Consider the following 21,928-nt stretch of genomic DNA (forward strand, 5'->3'; position numbering starts at 1 on the left):
AGTCCTAGTAGGGGAGAGTTATAACAGCTGGATTTTTCAGGTATCTTGTATATTTGCATTTTGGTGATTTGAGAGGGGACTCGGCGAGTTGGAGCTCAGACTCGCCGAGTAGGGATGTGGATCTGGATGCGGGATCGCACCTGGACTCGGCGAGTCCAGGATATGGACTCGGCGAGTCAGCGCTGTGTAATGAAACCCTAATTTCTCGGGTTTGAGTCCTATTTAAAGGGCCTAATGGCCGTCATTTGTGCTCACCAGTCCCTTGAGTGAAACCCTAATCAAGTGTGAGCATTTGGAGCTAAGTAGGAGGCCATTATTGATCTTGGAGGTGTCATTGTTGCAAGGAAGGAGAAGAGCTAGCCAAGGGAAAGCAAGAGGAGCCACTTCTGTGGGTTTGGAGTCCAGAGCATCACTATTGTGGTAATAAATTCGAGTTATCTTCTTCCTTGTTGTTGTTTATCTAGATTTAGGGTTTCTTGAACCCTTTTATGGTAAGATCTAGTGTCCTCTTGGTCCCTTATGAGGTTTGAACCATAGATCTAGACCCTTAGAGGTCCAGAGTGTCCCTTTACCCAAGCTTTTTGGGAATCAATGGAGGCTTTGGATTGGAATCCTCATGCCTTAGGTCAAAACTCCATTTATGACCCATGGGGTGTGTTATGGGCACCAAGGTAGGAGCTTTACGTGATGAATCAGTCTAGGGAGGCCAGATCTATATATTGTGGAAGCAGATCTGACCTTAGAAGCAAGTTGGAGTGGTTGCATGGCATGGACTCGCCGAGTCTGTTCATCCGACTCGGCGAGTAGTTTGAAGATTGCCTTGGGCTTGCTCAGTGAGTGGTCCAATCGAGTCATGGGTAGACTCAGTGAGTCAGGGTGAGTTGGAGAGGGATGACGAGTGGACTGAGGCAAACTGGGACTCGCCGAGGTGTTCTTGAGACTCGGCGAGTTGAGTCGGGGTGGCCCCACGATTCTTTCAGGTGAAACTCGTCGAGTAAGGGAGGGGGGGATACTCGACGTGTAGTAAGGAGATTTCAGAGGGTTGGTGAAAACGTCTAGACTCGCCAAGTCGCCGTAGCACTTGTCGAGTCCGGTCAAAGTTGACCGTTGACCGTTGACCAGAGTTGACCTGTTTTGACTTCTTAGGGATAGTCAACCTTAGAGATATAAAGTGTTAATTAGAGACATATAATGTTATAGGAGGATTAGAGCTCGGAGGATCGAGCACGAGGGATTTCCAGGATTTGTGAGATACCGAGATACGCGAGGTGAGTCTTCTCACTATACTATTACCTTGAGTAGGTAACCAGAGTTATGTGTTAGAGTATTTGTATGCTATGTATGTTATGTGTTGTACTGCATTATTTCTATGTGATTTATGTGGTGCATGTTTATCAAAGCTAGAACCTGAGGGTTCACAGAGTTTGGGTGCACGGACCCACAGAGTTATAGCCTCGAGTGGCTAATATGTGTTATATGTGGTATTTTAGGGAACTCACTAAGCTTTGTGCTTACAGTGTTTGATGTTATTGTTTCAGGTACTAGTGACGACCGCGGGAAGACGCCGGCTTGATCCGTACACACACACTCAGAGTTTTTACATTGTGATCTTGGGATTTTGTATTGACCTATATTGGATAATTAATATGGTTGTTTGATGAATATTAATCTAATTATGTTTTTTCAGAAAATTGAAAAAATTTGTTTTGAAATTTACGGTGTTACAAAAAGAGAGTGTTTTGGTGTTTACGGTTGATAGGTTAGAGAGAGAATGAGAGAGTTTTCGGACAGAAAAGTGTAAATAAGGGGTAGATACTCATATTTATAGGGGGTTCCAAGGTGGTTAGTGGGGGCCCTCTGTCACTGGCCATAAACGTGTGTATGGCTGTGAACATCACTCAGGCCGAAAACTATTGATTTTCAAAGGAAACTTGGGTTTTTTGCATGATTTTGGTTCTGAATCATATATATAAAGTTCAATTATATAACTAAATGATTTTCCAAACCAAAGGAATTTGATGAAAATCAATAAAATTCAAATTTTATTAACGGAAATTAGCTAATGGTAACGGAAAAAACGGTTTGGGTTGTCACATCATCCCCCCATTAGAGGGCATTTTCTCCTGATATTCAAACACAGAATACAAATCATGGACTCGGAAAAAGATGAGGGTATTTCTTTTTCTTGTAATCTTCTCGCACCCAAGTGAATTCAGGTCCTCGCTTGGCATTCTAACGGACCTTCACTATTCGTATGTGACTTTGTTTTGTTAGTTTAATTTCCCGATCCATGATTTTGATTGGTTCTTCCACGAAATTAAGGTTCTCCTTGACCTCAATCTCATCAAGAGGGATCACAAGGGTTTCGTCGGATAGACACTTTTTAAGGTTCGAGACGTGGAAGACAGGATGAATGTTGCTAAGTTCTTGGGGTAACTGAAGTTTGTATGCTACGGGACCGATCCCAGCAATGATTTTGAATGGTCCTATGTATCTCGGATTCAGCTTTCCATGCTTTCCAAAGGTTTTTGTCACTTATCAGCGTAGCTCTTTTGTCTATCTCTTGAAGCTTTTATTCATTCCCGGATTTGTATGATATTTTCTGTAGTTTCTCGGATGATTTCTGGGCCTATGAGAGTGCTATCGGGGACTTGATCTTTAAATAGATGCTTGTCACCCACTTCATCCCACCACATAGGGGATCTGCACTTACAGCCATAGAGGGCTTCAAATGGCGCAGCCTTAATGCTAGTATGGTAGCTGTTGTTGTAGGAGAACTCGACCAAGGGAAAATGGGTATCCCACGACTTACCAAATTTTATGACACATGCTCTCAACATGTCTTCCAATGTCTAAGTGGTCCTCTCACTCTACCCGTCTGTATGTGGATGGTAACCTATGCTCATATCCAACTTAGTTCCAAGAGCCGTCTGTAGTGACTGCCAAAATCTGAGGTGAATCTTCTATCCCGATCGGAGATAATGGACACAGGTACACCATGTGGACAAACTATCTCTTGGATGTAAATTTGTGTAACTCTCTCAATCTTGAATGTCTCTTTGATTGGCAGGAAGTGGGCGGATTTAGTCAGTCGATCGACAATTACCCAAATGGTATCATACCCACTCGGAGACTTGGGAAACTTAGTGATGATATCCATCATGATCCTTTCCCACTTCCACTCTGGTATTTTTGGCTGTTGAAGTATACCTGAGGGATTTTGATATTCCACCTTCACCGTGGCAGAAGGCAAGCACTTGCCCACTAAGGTAGCCATCTCTGCTTTCTTGTTTGGCCAGCAATAAAGCTTTTTGAGATCCAGGTACATCTTATCCGAACCTGGGTGAACAGAGTATCTAGTCTTTTGAGTTTCATTCATGACAACCTCCCTAAAAACCGTCGAACTTTGGGGTCCAGATCCAATCCATGAAATATTAAACCTCATCTCCGTTGGTCTCCAAGTTCTTTTCCATCCCCCTCAAGGCTTCATTCGACATGTTTTCTGGTTTTAAGGCTTCCAGTGGAGCCTCTCTGATTTGTGCACACAAATGGGTATGGATGGTCATTGTCAGTTGTGACAACCCAAAAAAATTTTCCTTGTAAAGCCCAGCCAGTCAACTCAACTGAGTGTCAAACTCATTTTAGCCTTCATTTAGCCTTGTTTAAAGTCCGTTTAAAGGTTCAAAGCTCAGTACATTCAAGCATTGAGTATAGGATTGGGTCGCTTACACTTCTAGCACTGAAAACAAGCCATACACTCCAACATCAGGAGTTTATGTCCATACACTTGAGTGTGCGGCCGCACATACCTCTCCTGGTAGCTCACTCTCGAGTATATAGGTGGGACTTAGCTTTCCTTTACCTCTTTTCACCCTCCCAAGCCAAAAACTCGACTTCTCTCTCAACTACCATCCGATTTTCATCCTAGATCTTCAAGGTTGTAAGCCTTTTAACCTAGTAACACCCTCTGATTTAAGAACACTAGATTAACACCTTAAAAATTCCCATAACTCATGAACACAAGGTGTGTGCGGCCGCACACCCATGTGTGGCAGTACACCCCTCAAAAAACCCCTAAAGGGCCTTCAAAAGCATTTCTAGCTTCAACACTTAGTGAGCAGTTGTCCCACAAGCTTCCCTACCTTTGCAATACACTTTTGTGCACTCATTACCATGAGTGCACGGCCGCACACTCCCTGGCTGCACACTCCTCAAAGTAGCGGTATACTCCTCTTAGATGAATCACATGTGATTCCAACACTTGGTCAAAGTGTTTCCTAGTCCTTAAGGGTGTTTCCTTGCATATAGTTGCTTCTAAACACTATATTCATGCCAATATATGCCATTATATGTCATTTAGGACTAGTTTGTGTATCGGGACTTCATTCATGGAACTTCTCATCCTTACGCACATATTCATTTGAATCACCCACATAAGGTGAGTACATACCCCTATAATCAATTTTTTAAACAGTTTTAGAGGCTTTTAAGAGGGGGGATACAAGTTGAACACAATGATAGTTGTGTAAATGTTTGTTATAAACATCTTTCAAAAGATTTTCTTATGTCTTTTATAAGCAATCAAAACATTTCAAAAACTCTTTTAAAGTTATGTTACTTTATAGTTTAACAAAATTCCTTTTTTAAAGTACAAGCACAACTTAGTAGAAAAATAGTCTTTCAGTAACAGTTCAAGTAAAATACTAGTAAACTATAAGGGTTGTAGTTTAGAGGTTCAGTTCATACTAGACACTAGAGCATACTAAAAAGAGAAACAGGGAGGTAGAATCAATACGTGATAACAAAGAGAATATACTAAGATACCATAACAGAACCAACATACTAAGATACTATAACAGAATGAACATACTACGATGCTATAGCAAGAGAACACTTAAGGATCTAAGTATACCAATAAATCACTAACTCATTGTTCTAAACAAAAGGTAATAGTTAAATTGGGTATACATGATTGTACAATTTAATGTGAGCCTACTTCATGGCTCAAAAATTGGTTTGTTGATGTTGTGTTTGGTTCCCAGAATCTCTTGCAGTGAGAGCGTATAGTATGGGGACTATTCATCACATTATGACCTTAATAAAACAATCATGTTTTAAGGTAATCAGTACATCAGGATGTCAATTCAAAAGACAACTGTGTACTTATATTTTTCCATTACTTTCATTTTGTGACAGCTCCACTTGAAAGTTAATGCAAACTATTTTCTAGTCAAGATAATTATAAACTAGGGAAAACTTACATTTTACAAACCACAAATAGAACAGTCGAGTCTAGTACATTTAGTAGAAATGGGGCCTATAATGCTAACTTTATGATTCCTTAGTGTATGCATTCAGGGATATATATTAATCGGGTCCGACATGTGGTAGGATGTGTGCTTTCCGCTTCATTTCCTGTTCCTTGGTTGCTTGTGGGCTTAGAGCAGATTCACCCAGCCTACTATTGATTCGATATTAGCTTTATATATATTTTGTATACACCATGTAATCATAAGGAGTACCAGGTATGGCCTGGGTCATAGGACACTAATTCAATGCACCGTTTTCTAGTACAAAACATACTTTTCAATTAGCACATTTGCTATACAAAACTAGAAAATTACCAGTAAAGGGTTTAATCCATTTTATTAAACCAGTATAAACTTAAAGGACCTTAGGTGGTTAACTCTATAATGCCTTAGTTTATACATCAGGGTTATATATAATTAATACACGATAGGTAGTTGGATGTGTGCTTTTCGCCTCATTTCATGTTCCTTGTTTGGTTGTGGGCTTAGGGCAGATTCACACAATTAACTATATATTTGATATTAGATTATATATAACTAGTATAAACTAAGTGATTATAGAATGAACTACTGTGGTTACCATTTTTACTAAAAGAAATAATGGTTTTCTTAAAGAATATTTTCATCAAAAATAAACGAACTATTACAATAAACTCCGTGAGTACCAAGTGAATACACCAGGGTTATATACAACGAAGATCTAACAAAAAATGGGATGTGTGCCTTCCGCCTCATTTCCTGTTCCTTGGTTAGTTGTGGGCTTAGGGCATATACATACAACTGATTGTTTGTTTAGTCGGGGTTTTATATGACTTCTATCTATTTAGTATTCATAGAAAGGATTGTAGAGTCATTTTTACTTATCTTTCATCAAAGCAGTAAATATAGGATTTTCTGGAGGAACATGCAAACTTTTGTAAACAGAACTTACAACTTACTACAACTTTCTTAAAACTTACATTACATCACTAAAATCTTATGAACTCACCAACTTAAATATTGATCTACTCTTTCAAAATAACTTCTATTCTCAGGAGTCCAGTAGATAGGTACGCGCATTGGGATTCAGAAGAAGAATCATAATAGCTTCATGTCTTGTTTTGTTATTTATATATGTAGTCTATGTTTTGTGAACCACGTACTTTGTAAACACTTTCTTTCTAATGATATGGTTGTTTATTACTTTTATTACTATGATGCTTGTCTTGTGATACTAAACATGACGTCCTCCACCCCCGAACATTTCCTCCATTCTAGGTTTGCGGTGTGACATGAATGTGACAACACGATATTTCGAGATAATGTAATGTAAAACCAATCAAATTTAGGTCAAAATATAACTTTCCTAAAATCTTATTTGGGTTAAACAGAGTAGTAGGAATCGTATCAAGGTTTCCGTACATATAAAGAACCCTAAAATCTGAGTTATAACGAAGAAGTTATGACCAACCGAAGATTCTCGGCAAAACCAGCAACACCGATTAAACGAAAAACGCGAATTTTCAATACAATAGTTTTTAGCCTTAATTATCTAAATGAAATTTGTAGATAACCTCAAACCGTGAGCATACATAAAAAGAACGTCCAAATCTGACTTTGTATGAGGAAGTTATGATTTTTCCAAGATTCGGGTATAGCAGTAGACAGCTAAAAACTCGAAATAGAGCTCGAGATATTTTTGACCAAAACAACCTAAATGAGAATCTAAGGTCTCAACATTAGTAGCGCAACGATGAAAAGTCTGACGAAAACGGACATCAGATGAAGAAGTTATGGATTTTTAACGGAATTATCGCATCCTAGCCTGTTAAAAATAAATAATTAAAAATAAATTCAAAATTATCCAATGAAGTCTAAACGATAGTTGTAGATCATATTTTTAGCTACGCGTGCATATAAAGAACGTCGCAAACGGAGGTCGTACACGAAAGTTATGGATTTTACAAGTTCGGGGTCCAAAATCCGAGGCTGTCAGGCCCCCACGACGTGGCACAGTTTGGCCGCGACCCGGCAAATGACTGAGGGCGTCCAATAAATGGAAGGGGATAAGGCTTGCTCCCCACTACGTGGCCAAACTTAGCCACGACGTGGCACACCAGAAATGCCCCTATAATTAGAACTCTTGGGGTGCCAGGTTTAGGTGCTCCGTTCTTCCATCTCTCGTGCTGAAACTCTGCGGTTAAGCTCCCGAAGCCCTCCCGAAGCCCCGGTTTTCACCATCAAGTCCCAAAGGAAGGTTTTGTGTTCCCGAGATTCCCGAGATTTCCCCCCGCTTTCAACTCTTCCTGTCAAAGTTCTGCTCGATTCTTCTCTAGACTATTTCAAATCAACCACTTCAATCATGTGAGTTCATACCCCTTAAATAATGTTTTAAACTATTTTTAAATGTTTAATAGGGGGGATACAAGTATAATCATGCAAGTATTATATCAATAACATGCGCTTAATAAGTAGAATTACGCTAGTTATTACATCAATCACATGTGATTAATATACAGCATTCAAAAGATTTGGCTACTCATTAGCCGTTTTACCAAATAGTTTCCTTCAAATGATTTTTATAAACATTTTACATGTTTTAAACTACTTATTACAATGTACATCTTAATCGGTACATTACCTTTCAAACTTATTTACAACTATGTTTCAATCAAATGTTTCCTTATACTCAAAACTGTTTTATCATACTTATGCCTTCAAATAGTTTTATAGATCGACATCAAGTCGATGTTTTCTTAAAATAATATTTATGTTTCAAATGTCTTACAAAATTTATTTAAAGTTTTATATTATAAGTTGCATGCCTCTATATGTATAGTTATATAAGAAATGTTTAAAAGACTTAGGAAGGCTATCCACCCTATTTCCTTTTCGCGCCTTGAGATGTGGTCTGGTGGGATATTGGGTATTTGTCCGAAAGTCGTTTAAATATTAGTTATATATCATGTGTACATATATAGTCATAAAAGGACTTTCCAGTTCATCCCATGCCCTTAGTTAGTAAGGGTATACATCCATGACCATACGTACCAACTGGACTGCTAGTAAACTACCATATGGGTAGTTTAGGAAGATACTAGAACCGTTACTAGAACGCGATATCATACAATGAGTCAGTTCATTCATGAGTCAATACTTTCTAGAACATTACATATACAACTATACTAGGACGAGAACATATACAACTATACTAGGACAAGAACATATACAACTACACTAGGACAAGAACATATACAACTATACTAGAATGAGAAACATTACCCTTACATTAATACGTTAACAATTGTGATCCACTATATCGGAGCATGCCTTAAATGTCATGACCCAAGTTGTAGCCAGAATTCTCTTGGAGGGAGAGCATTGAGTTTGCGTATAGATCTATACTGGATTGACAATCCTACACCTTGCTGCTAGCTACAGTTGGACCTGCAGGTCTGCGGGTGCCAAACGTCATTCCGTTATTACGACCGTTCTTTATGTCGTTGTTATCAGTCGATAGTATGGTGCAATTATCACATTATACCTTAATATAAATCCGGTTTAAGGTAGTTAGTGCAACAGTAGTTCCTATAATACAAAACTACAGGACTACAATGATTTACCCATTACATTTTTAGTGATAACCTCACTTAAACTTTAATGTACAAACTATATTTTGTTAAAAGATAGTTACACTTGGGAAATTGCACACTTTTACATCAAACGAGCATACAAAACAGTTAAGCCTTGGTAGAAGGCTACTTTAATAGAAAATATAGGTTTTTCTGAGAGATTCAAACTTTTTCAAACACTTACAATTTATATACACTTTCAAATTCTTACAATACATAGACTTACAAATTCTTACATGCAAATTTAGACACTAAATACTTATGATCTCACCAGCTTCAAAGCTGATACTCGCTTTCAAAATTACTTGTATCCTCAGGTCATCATAGACAGGTACCGATGCAAGGAGAAAGGAAGATGGAGCTTGTTCAAGACTTAGCTTTCATTTTGATTTATGCTTTAGTGTTTATCAAAATTTGACAGAATGCAATTGTATAATAATTAATTTATTAATGCAATGGATGATGTTGCTGCTTGTTTACTACTTTACATTGTTGTTGATATTATACATGACGTACTCCGCCCCAGAACATTTCCGCCGTTCCTGGTTTTGGGGTGTGACAGATTGGTATCAGAGCATTGTTTATAGTGAATTAAGTATATCAACCCATAAAAGATATACTAACTATAAATACATAAGGGATTAAAAATACTCTAACCAAGAGTTTATACTTTAAATAGTAAAATATTTAAGTAAGTATACGTGCTGCATCATACTAAAATCAGTGTCACTAGGACAGTACAAAAGAATTACGATTGTTGGACAACACAAGTGGGCTTAGAGACATATGGTCAAAACTGGGAAGATATAGCCTGATCACCTATATTATCCGAGGGTTGACTAGCATGTGCCTAAGCTTAAGTGTGTGGTTGCAACAATGCTAAAATCTTACCAACCCTACCACAATGAAAACAATAGAACATAACATTAAATTTTATAATACTATAGGAGTATTTGGTGTTACTAGAAGTACTTTATACTTGAGAACTAAAACGGGATCTTCATTTCTAAGTTGATAGTTGCTAAGTGGATACACTAAGTGTTGGATTAATGTCTAAGTCCATAAATATAATTGGTAAGACTTGACCCGACCCGACATGATCCATTTGGGTTGCATGGCATCATGCACTTGGATAGACTATAATGAGAGAAATAAGACACTTATGGTTATTAATATATTATAAGTTCTAGTATATTAATAATAAGAATAATAAGATTATTTAATTAGTATTGATCAAGAATTAATCTAGGATTAATTAAGTGATCAAAAGAAGACTAATCAAATATATGGGTTGATTGTGCAAATCATCCATACTTATATAGTGGGCTAATGCTCCATGGATTATCTAGTTGGGCCAAAACCCATATGATGCTCCATGGATGCTCCATGGTGTATTTGAACCCATGGATCCAAGGAAATGGAAAGTCATGACAATTAGGGTTTACCCTAATTGTATAACTATATAAACATCTTATTCTTGATCAAAATCGGCCACTAAAAAGAGTGAAAGAAAGGGCTAGCCGATTTCATGAAGTGTAGAATTCTCTCAAGTCATTCCAAGTGTATTTGGTGTTGTGTGAACCATTTGAGGTGTCACACTTGGGGCACTAGGCACTCAATCTTCATTAAGACATTCTACATCAAAGAGGTATGTATTCTATCTTGTTATATTGATAGTTTTGTATGCTAGATTAGGATAATACCTTGGATGTTCATATTTGCATGTATAATAGAGAAAACATAGATCCAAGGTATTTAGGGTTGCATGTACACTTAGGAGTGTTAGAATGCTCAAAACCCAACAGTGGTATCAGAGCCTAGGCTTGTTTTCTTGTTATACTTGCAAATGGAGCTGAAAAATCGAGTTTTGATGCTGTCAGCCCAGCAGACTCGCCGAGTCCATGAAGGGACTCGACGAGTCCAAGGCAAAATGCATCCAACTCGCCGAGTTTTGTTCATGCACTCGACGAGTTGGACCCCAGACAGCATATCTTCGAGGTTTTTGGCTAGAAATGGACTACGAACATTACCCTAACTTGTTTTTGAACTTATAAACTTGTTTTTTAATGTGGTAATGTTCATGCTAATCCATTTTCAAAGATAATTGTCAATTGATTCATGTTTTGTATTAGTTTAAAGGTTAGACTAATTACATGAAAAAGTTTGATTTGAATTATCTTGTTTCTTATGAGTTGCTTAGATTAATAAAAAAGTTAATTGAAATAGTTGTTTTCAATCCATTTTAATCTAAGAGTTGAGTATAAAATGTGTTTATGTAACTTGTCCTCAAGTTACATGAAGAGACACATTAAAGACTCATAAAACTCATAAAAGTTGGTAAAGGTTACAAAATGAAGAGTCTAGTTCTAATTAATTGGAGTTATTGTTGGAATAGTGTCTAAGGCTATAACTATATTCGGTGGTGCATGGTCCTTTTGGGTTGCCTTCACCATAGCAACTTGAAGGATGATTTGTTAAGAGAGAGTAAATATTATAAGGAATAATATTTAGCTATTTGATTAATATAAGTCATAAATTAATTGGTATTAATTTGGTGACTTAAAGAGATTAATTAAATAAGAGGGTATAAACTGTCAATTGTTTGATAGTTAGACTTTGGACTATAAATCCATTAGGATGGACTTTGGACGGTTTCTAAGAGCTTTAGGATAGCTCAAAATAGTCCATAAGGATATCTATGAATGGATTTGGATAGCCTTAAGTGAAGATTATCCAATTAGGGTTTAGGGTGAAACCCTTAAGGAGTCTAAAGGTATAAATAGGCCCTTGGGGTGTGGAATTCGGGTACAACCTTTCAGAACCTAAAGCAAGGAACCTCTGGCCGAATTCCATCCCCTCTCCTCTCTCCTAAATCATCTTGCTTGCTATTGGTGTTTGTAAGCCATTAGAGGAGTGACAATTGTGACTCTAGAAGCTCCAAGACAAGAAGATCAACAAGGAACTCAAAGGTATGATTCTAGATCTGTATTAATGTTGTTGTTTAACCTAATTAGCCATTAGAAGTCTTGGTTTCAAAAGCATGTTTATTAGAAAGCCTAGATCCAAGCAATAGGGTTTTGCATGCGCACATAGGAAAGTTCTTATGGCTAAAACCCAACAGTGGTATCAGAGCCTAGATTGGTTTTCTACAAATTGTTGCTTGAATAACTGAAACAAACCTGCAAAATTCGATTTTTTGGTTTTGAGTCACTGACTCGTCGAGTTCCAAGGTGGACTCGGCGAGTAGGCATGACTCGGCGAGTCCCCTTGTGCACTCGGCGAGTCCAAGCGTCAGGAAAGGCCAGATTCGGGATTTCTTTGTGTTTATCTTATCCAAACTTTCCATAAACTAATTAGATCAATATGAATCTGATTTCTTGATAAATATAAGTGTTATCTTGATCTAGTTAAAGGTAATTATCAACTAATTAAATATTTAATTTACTTATGTGATAATAATTAATTGTTTTTGGTAATTATCTTTAAAGAAATCAAGATAAATCAAATAAAGATAATTAGAATATTAAATTGTTAATTGAAATTATTTGTTATTTGATCCTCCATGTTTTTTAAATGTTTAAAACCTACCTTATAGTTTTGAAATTTATATTTGTGATTAAAAGCTTTAATTTAGACAACTTAAATTTCAAACCCTAGATTTTGAAAAGTTTAAAATACAACCCTATACTTATATGATATTATTAGAATAATATATATATGTATAACTAAATGCTAGTCTTACCGCTAGTAGGCCTCATTCACGAAGCCGATCTATAAGGTGGGTATAAGGTTGCGGCCTATAAAATGGCGCTTAATGGGTGTACACTCACACCCACCGCTTGCTTGATTGGTGGAGGGTCGTTAGCCGAACGGGTAGGATAGGGCAACCTCATCCTCTCATTAAAAGTATAATAAGAAATACGAAGTAACTAAACTTTCTTTTTAAATTTCCCAATCTTAGTTACTTTAGGAAAAGTGAATTGATGCAATCCCATGAAATTACACTTTGCACCTTGCTAAGATGTTAGTGGAGCGTGTGTGGTTTACCGGCACACTAATTGGTTCTAAGCGAAGGTGGCAAAGGGTGATTCATTGTTTATCATAGTTTGATGGAGCGTGTGTGGTTTACCAGCACATCGAATAGGTGATCGTAACAATGAAGGCACCATGTAAATTTGCATGGTAATTCACACCCGCTTTGTGATCCTCGGCATCCCAGTCACAAACAAGAGGGGCATATCGAGATTTAAACATGCCATTGAATAGTTCAATGAATCTCATTCGAACCTAGGAATTCTCAAAAACACTTAGGACCAAAAGTTTAAGTTTTGTGATGGAGAATTAGTGAATCGTCATTCACTTACCTTCAATTTATTTGCATGTTGGATTACGGCATCCCTTTTCTAGTATGTAAATGTTATTGTTGGATCCTAGCCCTAATTTTTCTTATTGGGTGATAATTAGGGATTCTTGTTCTAATCTATCTTTGTTCTTTCTATAGATGTCAAACGCAAACAATGCTGCTGCTAGTTCTTTCACGTTGATGAGCCTTTGCCAAAAGGTCACCTTCGATGGAACGAACTTTGGCGAATGGATAAGATACATTCGCACCATCGCTCGCTATGAGGATAAAGAGTATGTCCTCGACGAGAAGCTCGAGAAAATTAACCCCGAAATTGCTACTCCCGCTGAAATCACCGCCTTTGAAACCCATGAGCGAGATGCGACGAAAGTACATTGCATCATGATCGCCACCATGAACTCCGAATTCCAAAAGTCCTACGAGGACATGTATCCATACGAGATGCATCAAGACTTGTTGGAGAGGTACCACCAAAACGCGAGACAAGAGCGTTACGAGATCTTCACTAACATGATTTCCGCTAAGATGGGTCATGGAGAATCTCTTACCGTGCACTTGCAAAAGATGCAAAGGTATGTCGACCGCCTTCGCAAGTTAAATGTTGACTTCGGCGAAGACTTGGCGATCGACATGGTGCTTCACTCTTTGCCTCCGATGTATAATCAATTTAGGATGACCTACCACATGAACAAAGAGGAGGTCACTCTAAGTAAGCTCCAAGGTCTCTTGAGGGTTGCTGAGAGCAATTTCAAGGACAAGTCTGTTGCACCAACTCCCAATCCGTCTGCTGCTCCTGTCTTGGCTATTGGTCAAAGGAAGGGAAAGAAGAGGAAAGCTTCTTCAAATAACTATCAAAAGGTGAAAGCCCGAGATGGTTCCTCTTCTAGTGGGACCAAAGTTGATCCCTCTAAGCCCTGCTCTAACCCGAAGGAGGCAGAGTGCCACCACTGCCACAAGATAGGACATTGGAAGAGAAGCTGCCCGGATTACCTGCAAGCCATCAAGGAAGGAAAGATCAAGCCATCTTTTGCAGGTATATATGCAATAAAATCTAACGATTCTAATCATGCTATTTCTTGGGTTCTTGACACCGGTTGTGGTTATCACATTTGTTCTAATGTGCAGGGACTAAAAGGAAGTAGGGATGTGGAGCAAGGAAGGATCAATCTAATCATGGGGAACAGAAGATCGTCGCCTGTGACCAAGATTGGAGTGTATTCTTTGGTGCTTAAGAATAGTTTAGTTTTACATTTGAACAATTGTTGCTATTCGCCAGAAATGGCTAGAAACATCATTTCATTTCATGGTTTATATAGACAAGGTTTTAGATTTTCTTTTAATAATGAGAATGGTTCTATTTTGGCTTATCTAAATGGTGTCTTTTATTTTGAAGCTGTACCATGTAATGGAATATATGAAACTGTTATGATTGTTGATAACTTAGGAAATGATGTTTTGAATATTGATTCTTCCACTAGTATGGATAAAGCATCCTTGTGGCATTGTCGTCTTGGACATGTCAACAAGAAACGCATAGCCCAACTCCAAAAGGATGGAGTGTTGGAGTCATTCGACCTTAGGGAAGATGACACATGCGAATCTTGTTTACTTGGAAAGATGACTAAGTCACCCTTCACGAGTACTTGTGAAAGGGGTGAGGGACTATTAGACCTAATACATACCGATGTATGTGGACCTTTTAGATCAACCACGAAGGATGGGAACCGCTTCTATGTGACCTTTACCGATGATTATAGTAGATATGGGTATATCTATTTAATCAAGCAAAAGTCAGAAACCTTTGAAAAGTTCAAAGAGTTCAAGAATGAAGTGGAGAATCAATTGGGCAGGAAAATCAAGATGCTTCGATCCGATCAAGGAGGAGAGTACCTAAGTCTTGAATTCCACGATTATCTCAAGGAGTGTGGAATAGTTTCGCAATTGACGCCTCCTAGGACACCACAATTGAATGGTGTGGCAGAAAGGCGTAATCGAACCTTATTGGATATGGTTCGCTCTATGATGAGTCGTGCTTCACTACCTATCTTCTTTTGGGGGTACGCCTTAGAGACTGCCGCCCATATCCTTAACCGAGTCCCTACCAAGAAGGTTGCTAAAACACCTCACGAGATGTGGACGGGGAAAGTTCCCTCGTTGGCACATATCAAGGTTTGGGGTTGCGAGGCTTTCGTAAGACGAGATACTCACGACAAGCTTGATCCTCGAAGTGAGCGATGTATTTTCATCAGCTACCCGCAAAATTCCTTTGGATATCTCTTCTATAGACCGAAAGATAATGTTATCTTTGTTGCAAGGAGAGGAGTTTTCCGAGAGCGAGAACTCATAAGCCAAGGAGACAGTGGGAGGCAAATCGAACTTGAAGAGATTCAAGAATCGATAGATGAAGGAACCTCTACCGCTGGCGTTCAACCCGAGGAGGAAACTCCGGTTGAACCGATTGACGAATCCTTACCTCTTAGACGTTCCAATAGATTTAGAGTTCAACCCCAGTTTTATGGTTTTCATATTACTACCGAAGGGGACACGTATATTAGTGATGGTACACTAGTAAATCTTGATGAACCTAATAGCTATAAGGAAGCCATGGCAGGCCCGGAGTCTGCGAAATGGAAAGAGGCGATGGATAGCGAGATCCAATCCATGTACGATAACCAAGTTTGGAATTTGGTTGATTACGTGCCCGAACGTAAGACCGTAGGGTGCAAGTGGATCTTCAAGAAGAAGACCGACGTGGATGGGAACGTACACACATACAAAGCGCGATTGGTTGCGAAGGGCTTTACTCAAACTCCCGGAGTTGACTATGATGAGACCTTCTCGCCAGTTGCGAAGATTAAATCTATTAGAGTGATGCTAGCAATTGCCGCATTTCATGATTATGAGATTTGGCAAATGGATGTCAAGACTGCTTTCCTTAACGGAAAGTTGGCTGAGGATGTTTACATGGCTCAGCCAGAGGGGTTTGTGGATCCGAAGCATCCGAATAGAGTGTGTAAGCTTGAGAAGTCTATTTATGGACTTAAGCAAGCGTCTCGCAGATGGAATCTTTGCTTCGATGAGAAAGTCAAAGAGTTTGGATTTGTACGAAGCGAAGACGAATCTTGTGTATATGTCAAAGCCAGTGGGAGTGTAGTAAGCTTCCTCGTTCTATATGTCGATGACATATTACTCATAGGAAACGACATCCCGACTCTGCAGGAGGTTAAGTCCTGGCTCGGGAAGTGCTTCGCTATGAAGGACCTCGGAGAGGCTTCTTACATTTTGGGAATAAGGATAGTAAGAGAAAGAAGTAAGAGACTAATTGGACTTAGTCAGAATACTTACTTGGAGAAGGTACTAAAACGTTTTAGTATGGAAAACTCAAAGAAGGGAGAACTATCGATACAAGGAAATGCCAAGTTGAGCAAGACTCAAAGTCCGAGTACCGAAGCCGAGATAGCAGAAATGAGCCGAGTACCATACGCTTCCGCAGTTGGCTCAATCATGTACGCTATGACTTGTACTTGCCCTGATGTAGCCTTAGCTTTGAGCATGGTTAGCAGATATCAAGGGAACCCTGGCAAAGCACATTGGATTGCGGTGAAGAACATCCTTAAGTACCTTCGGAGGACGAAAGAATGGTTCTTAGTCCTTGGAGGGAGTGATGACTTGAAGGTGCGAGGGTATAGTGACGCCAGCTTTCAAACCGACAGGGACAACTATCGTTCGCAGTCGGGCTGGGTCTTTACCCTAAATGGAGGAGCAGTGACATGGAAAAGTTCCAAGCAGGAAACCGTAGCTGATTCAACGTGCGACTCAGAGTACATCGCAGCGAGCGAAGCGTCGAAGGAGGCAATATGGCTGAAGAACTTCATCGGTGATCTTGGAGTTGTACCGGCCATAAAGGAGCCTATGGAGATTTTCTGTGATAACGAAGGTGCGGTTGCCTTGACCAAGGAACCGAGGGATCATGGTAGATCTCGACATATCGACAGAAAATATCACTTCATTAGACATCGTGTAGAAGAAGGACAACTCGTAGTGAGGAGGATATCATCAGAAGATAACCCAGCAGATCCGCTTACGAAGGGACTGAGTAGGGTTAAGCACTTGCAGCATGCTAGGAGTATTGGGCTGAAGGATGATATTAGCATAGATTAGATAGTATTAGAAACGTATAATAGATAAATGTAATTGACATTTGATGATTAAATAAAGAAGTTTTATTTATGAGTAAAGTTACTATCACATGTTAGTCGTTTAACTATTGTTTCACTTTGCATGTTTTGACTTCCAGAATAATTGAGTTTATTAGGAATAATCGAATTATTCAAATGGTCCACAATCGTTCATATGTTGGGAGTAGATATGAATGAAGATTGTCGTGAATTGGTGTGTAGAGTGTCTAAATGGTGTTAGACATAGCAAGAGTTGCTGCAACGTTCATGAGTGCTTACGAACTGGTTTTGAGCATTGGAATAAACCCGCGCTTGCTGGAATCACTTTATGGAATACGATATAAAAGGTGATCACAAGACGATAATATCATATGGTCTTAAAACCTAGATATATGGTTTATTATTTGTTAATTGATTGTGCATTGATAATGCGAAAACGCATCAGTAACTTGATGTTATAAAACGCATTGTTGTGTATAGTTGGTTAATGAATAAGTGAATGCATATAAGTCGAAGTTTATCTGTAAATTTTATCCTAAGAGGGTAGAAGCGATATCTTGGCCACTCGATGATTTGATTTGACTTATGTGCCGGGCCCGGTCAGAACTGAATTGATGTGTTCGATTAAGTTCTATGTCAAATAAATCGAAGATCGAGAAATCTAAATGCTAGACTAACCATTCCATAGGATTGTCAGCATGATACCTAACAGAGGACTGTACGATCCCTTATCTAAAGGACAAGATTGATTAGATCAGAGTTGACAGCGTCTTTGAGAGCTACGATTGCAAACCGTATTATACTTGTATAGTTACTAGACTTATCCAAGTGGGAGACTGTTGGAATAGTGTCTAAGGCTATAACTATATTCGGTGGTGCATGGTCCTTTTGGGTTGCCTTCACCATAGCAACTTGAAGGATGATTTGTTAAGAGAGAGTAAATATTATAAGGAATAATATTTAGCTATTTGATTAATATAAGTCATAAATTAATTGGTATTAATTTGGTGACTTAAAGAGATTAATTAAATAAGAGGGTATAAACTGTCAATTGTTTGATAGTTAGACTTTGGACTATAAATCCATTAGGATGGACTTTGGACGGTTTCTAAGAGCTTTAGGATAGCTCAAAATAGTCCATAAGGATATCTATGAATGGATTTGGATAGCCTTAAGTGAAGATTATCCAATTAGGGTTTAGGGTGAAACCCTTAAGGAGTCTAAAGGTATAAATAGGCCCTTGGGGTGTGGAATTCGGGTACAACCTTTCAGAACCTAAAGCAAGGAACCTCTAGCCGAATTCCATCCCCTCTCCTCTCTCCTAAATCATCTTGCTTGCTATTGGTGTTTGTAAGCCATTAGAGGAGTGACAATTGTGACTCTAGAAGCTCCAAGACAAGAAGATCAACAAGGAACTCAAAGGTATGATTCTAGATCTGTATTAATGTTGTTGTTTAACCTAATTAGCCATTAGAAGTCTTGGTTTCAAAAGCATGTTTATTAGAAAGCCTAGATCCAAGCAATAGGGTTTTGCATGCGCACATAGGAAAGTTCTTATGGCTAAAACCCAACAGTTATGACTCCTTAATTTGTCCTCAAGTTATGGAGGACCAAGAGTCTCTTCATTAAATAAAAAAATAATAATAAAAAAATGTAACCTTAATTAATTCCATAAGTTATAAAATAAAGAAAAAGTTAATTCTTTTATTAGTTTAAAGTCTTCCATAACTTGTCCTCAAGTTATGGAACTTGAAGAGTTTTTGGATTAAAACTACTTTAAACACATAAGTTATAGAATTAATTAGTTTTGAATAGTTTCAAAAACTTACCCTCAAGTTTTGGAATTTGTAAAGTTTTCTCTTATGAATACTTTAATTCCAAGTTAGCCCTTAGAATTTTAAAAGTTAAAATTCAACCCTTATACTTTATAATATTATAAGTTAATAATGTATATATATGTATAAGAGTAAAGTCGGTCTTACCGCTAGTACGCCTCATTCACGAAGCCAATCTATAAGGTGGGTATAAGGTTGTTGCCTATAAAATGGCAACTTAATGGGTGTCCACTCTCACCCACCGCTTGCTTGACTGGTGGAGGGTCGTTAGCCGAACGGGTTTGACAGGACTATAATTCTCCCTTCATTAAAAGTATTAATCATAAATACTAAGTAACTAAACTCTTAATAATACCCAATCTTAGTTACTTAGGAAAATGTGAATAAGGTGCTAATCCATGAAATTACACTTTGCACTTTGTTTAAGTCGGTTAGTGGAGCGTGTGTGGTTAACCGGCACACTAACTCGTATTTAACAAGGTAGGCAAAGGGTAACTTAATGTTTATCATAGTATCGATGGAACGTGTGTGGTTAACCGACACATCGATTGAGGGGTAAACACTTAAGGGTACCAAGTAATTTGCATGGTTACTTCACACCTTGTTTTGTGATCCTCGGCATCCCAGTCACAAAACCTGAAGGGCACACTCGAGATTGAAACATGCCATTGAACAGTTCAATGAATCTCAAAAGATCTAGGAGTTTCAAAACCAATTAAAACCTAATAATACATTTCGTTTATCTTGGTGGAAATTGGTGAATCGTCATTCACCTACCTTCAAATTGTTTTATAGCTTGGATTACGGCATACCTCTTCTAAGTTATAAAATAGTTTGATGGGTCCTAGCCTTAATATTTCATATTGGGTGTTCTATTAAGGACTTTAAGATCAACTATCTTGAATATCTCCCAAAACATGTCTGGTTTAGACATTTATGATCTTCCCAAATCTCTTGAAACTAGCTTTCCTAAATGAAGATGATGTTCCAATGGAAATCATACTTCTTTCACCTCCTCCAATTATTCTCCCTACCCCACAAGTTCTTGAAAATTTTAAGGTCACTCGAGCCCTATTGGCAAGTAAAGGTCTTGGTGTGGTCACATCTTGGAGATGTAGTCACATATTGACAAGCCGGGAGAGTTGGGTGTCAAAGTCTTGAGAAAGTTGGTGGTTCAACCACTTTCTAAGTCACATAGTGAGTTCTTTTGGAACACCTATGAAACAGACTATGACAAGACCCTTAATGATCTTATCTATCTGTTAAGATCAAATTCCTCAAAACTTGATGGACATTGACAATAGTGAAACAGGAAATCCTAAAAAGCATTCTCTTCCCAATGGAAAGGGATCGGCCATAGTCAACTCGGTTGAACAAATGGTAAAGAGAAAAGCTAAGTTTGTGATAGTCCCGTGTACCATTATCAAAGGGTCCATATGTTTATATTGCCAAAGGAAGGGTCATTAGTTGCGAAGCTGCCTAATTTACCTAAGGATGTTAAAGTCAATAAGTTTGACTCTACTTCAGGTAAAGTCCACTATCTAACTCTGTTAAGTTTCTATTCTGAGATTCCTGATACATGATGTGACTGGGTCACATGGTAATGTTTTAAGAATCAAAGAAAAGTAAAGGAACTTAAAGAAAGAATATGCTGAATCTGATCGCATAGATGGATTTCTATCGCGTAGTTTGAAGATCGGATTCTTGAGCTACTTCTTAGGAGTTATGAAGTATTGCTTAGGAATAGATAACAACAAGTTTTCATATGGATTGTAAGGATAAGTTTTTCCGCATAGTTTTAAAATAAAAGAAAATTTTTGATTTTATTTATTTTAAAATATCCTTACAATGGCATTTGAGGAAAAATTGTTGCTTATATGATTCCATTAATAGCAAGAGTGGAAATATGAAATTGATTCCTTCATTTGTGGTAATGTCTAAATTTATCAAATAAGGAAAGATTCTCATCATCCAAAGTCTCAATTGGACCGGGACTTGGAATCATGCAAGTTGTATAGCATGATGAATGAGAACTTTCAAGTATTGGAAAATTAAGACTAATTACTTGTTCATATGGATGTGTGAGTCAAGTGAATGACTAAGGGATCGAGTACACATTCTTGTGCACTGGTCAAGTCCACCACAAAAGATCGATAAGACTATTCGTCATAGTTTACTAAAGCTCAGTAAAACTGATTATACTTACAAGCTTAAGTGTAACTCTGAGACATTGGAAAAGGTTGCAATGTAAGGCAGAGCGAATAAGAAGAATCAAATTAGGCAGAAGGATAAAAGTTTCTTAAATCTTAAAAGATGGGATAGTACTTTAGTATCAATTTTGTGATCATCTTAATGATTAAGAAACCATATCAAAATTAGTTCTCTAAGGAAGTCTTAGTGCATTCTTATGACTAAGAAGAAGGGATCTTGAATTGTTGAAATGGTTAAATCAAGAAGATAAGTCATACTTCGTTCCAATACAAGTCTTAGAGTCATACTCCAAGATTGTAATTTGAGTGATATGTCTTAATGAAGGTTTAAAACACTTGTCAAATGGAAGAGTAAAAGTTTCCTACTCTTGTACATTTGAAATTGGTAAGTTGTGATGTTTTGGATAAAACAAAGACCAACT

The sequence above is a fragment of the Lactuca saligna genome, chromosome 5 (genome assembly GCF_052625555.1).
Source record: "Lactuca saligna cultivar CGN05327 chromosome 5, ASM5262555v1, whole genome shotgun sequence".
NCBI classification, from domain to species: Eukaryota; Viridiplantae; Streptophyta; class Magnoliopsida; order Asterales; family Asteraceae; genus Lactuca; species Lactuca saligna.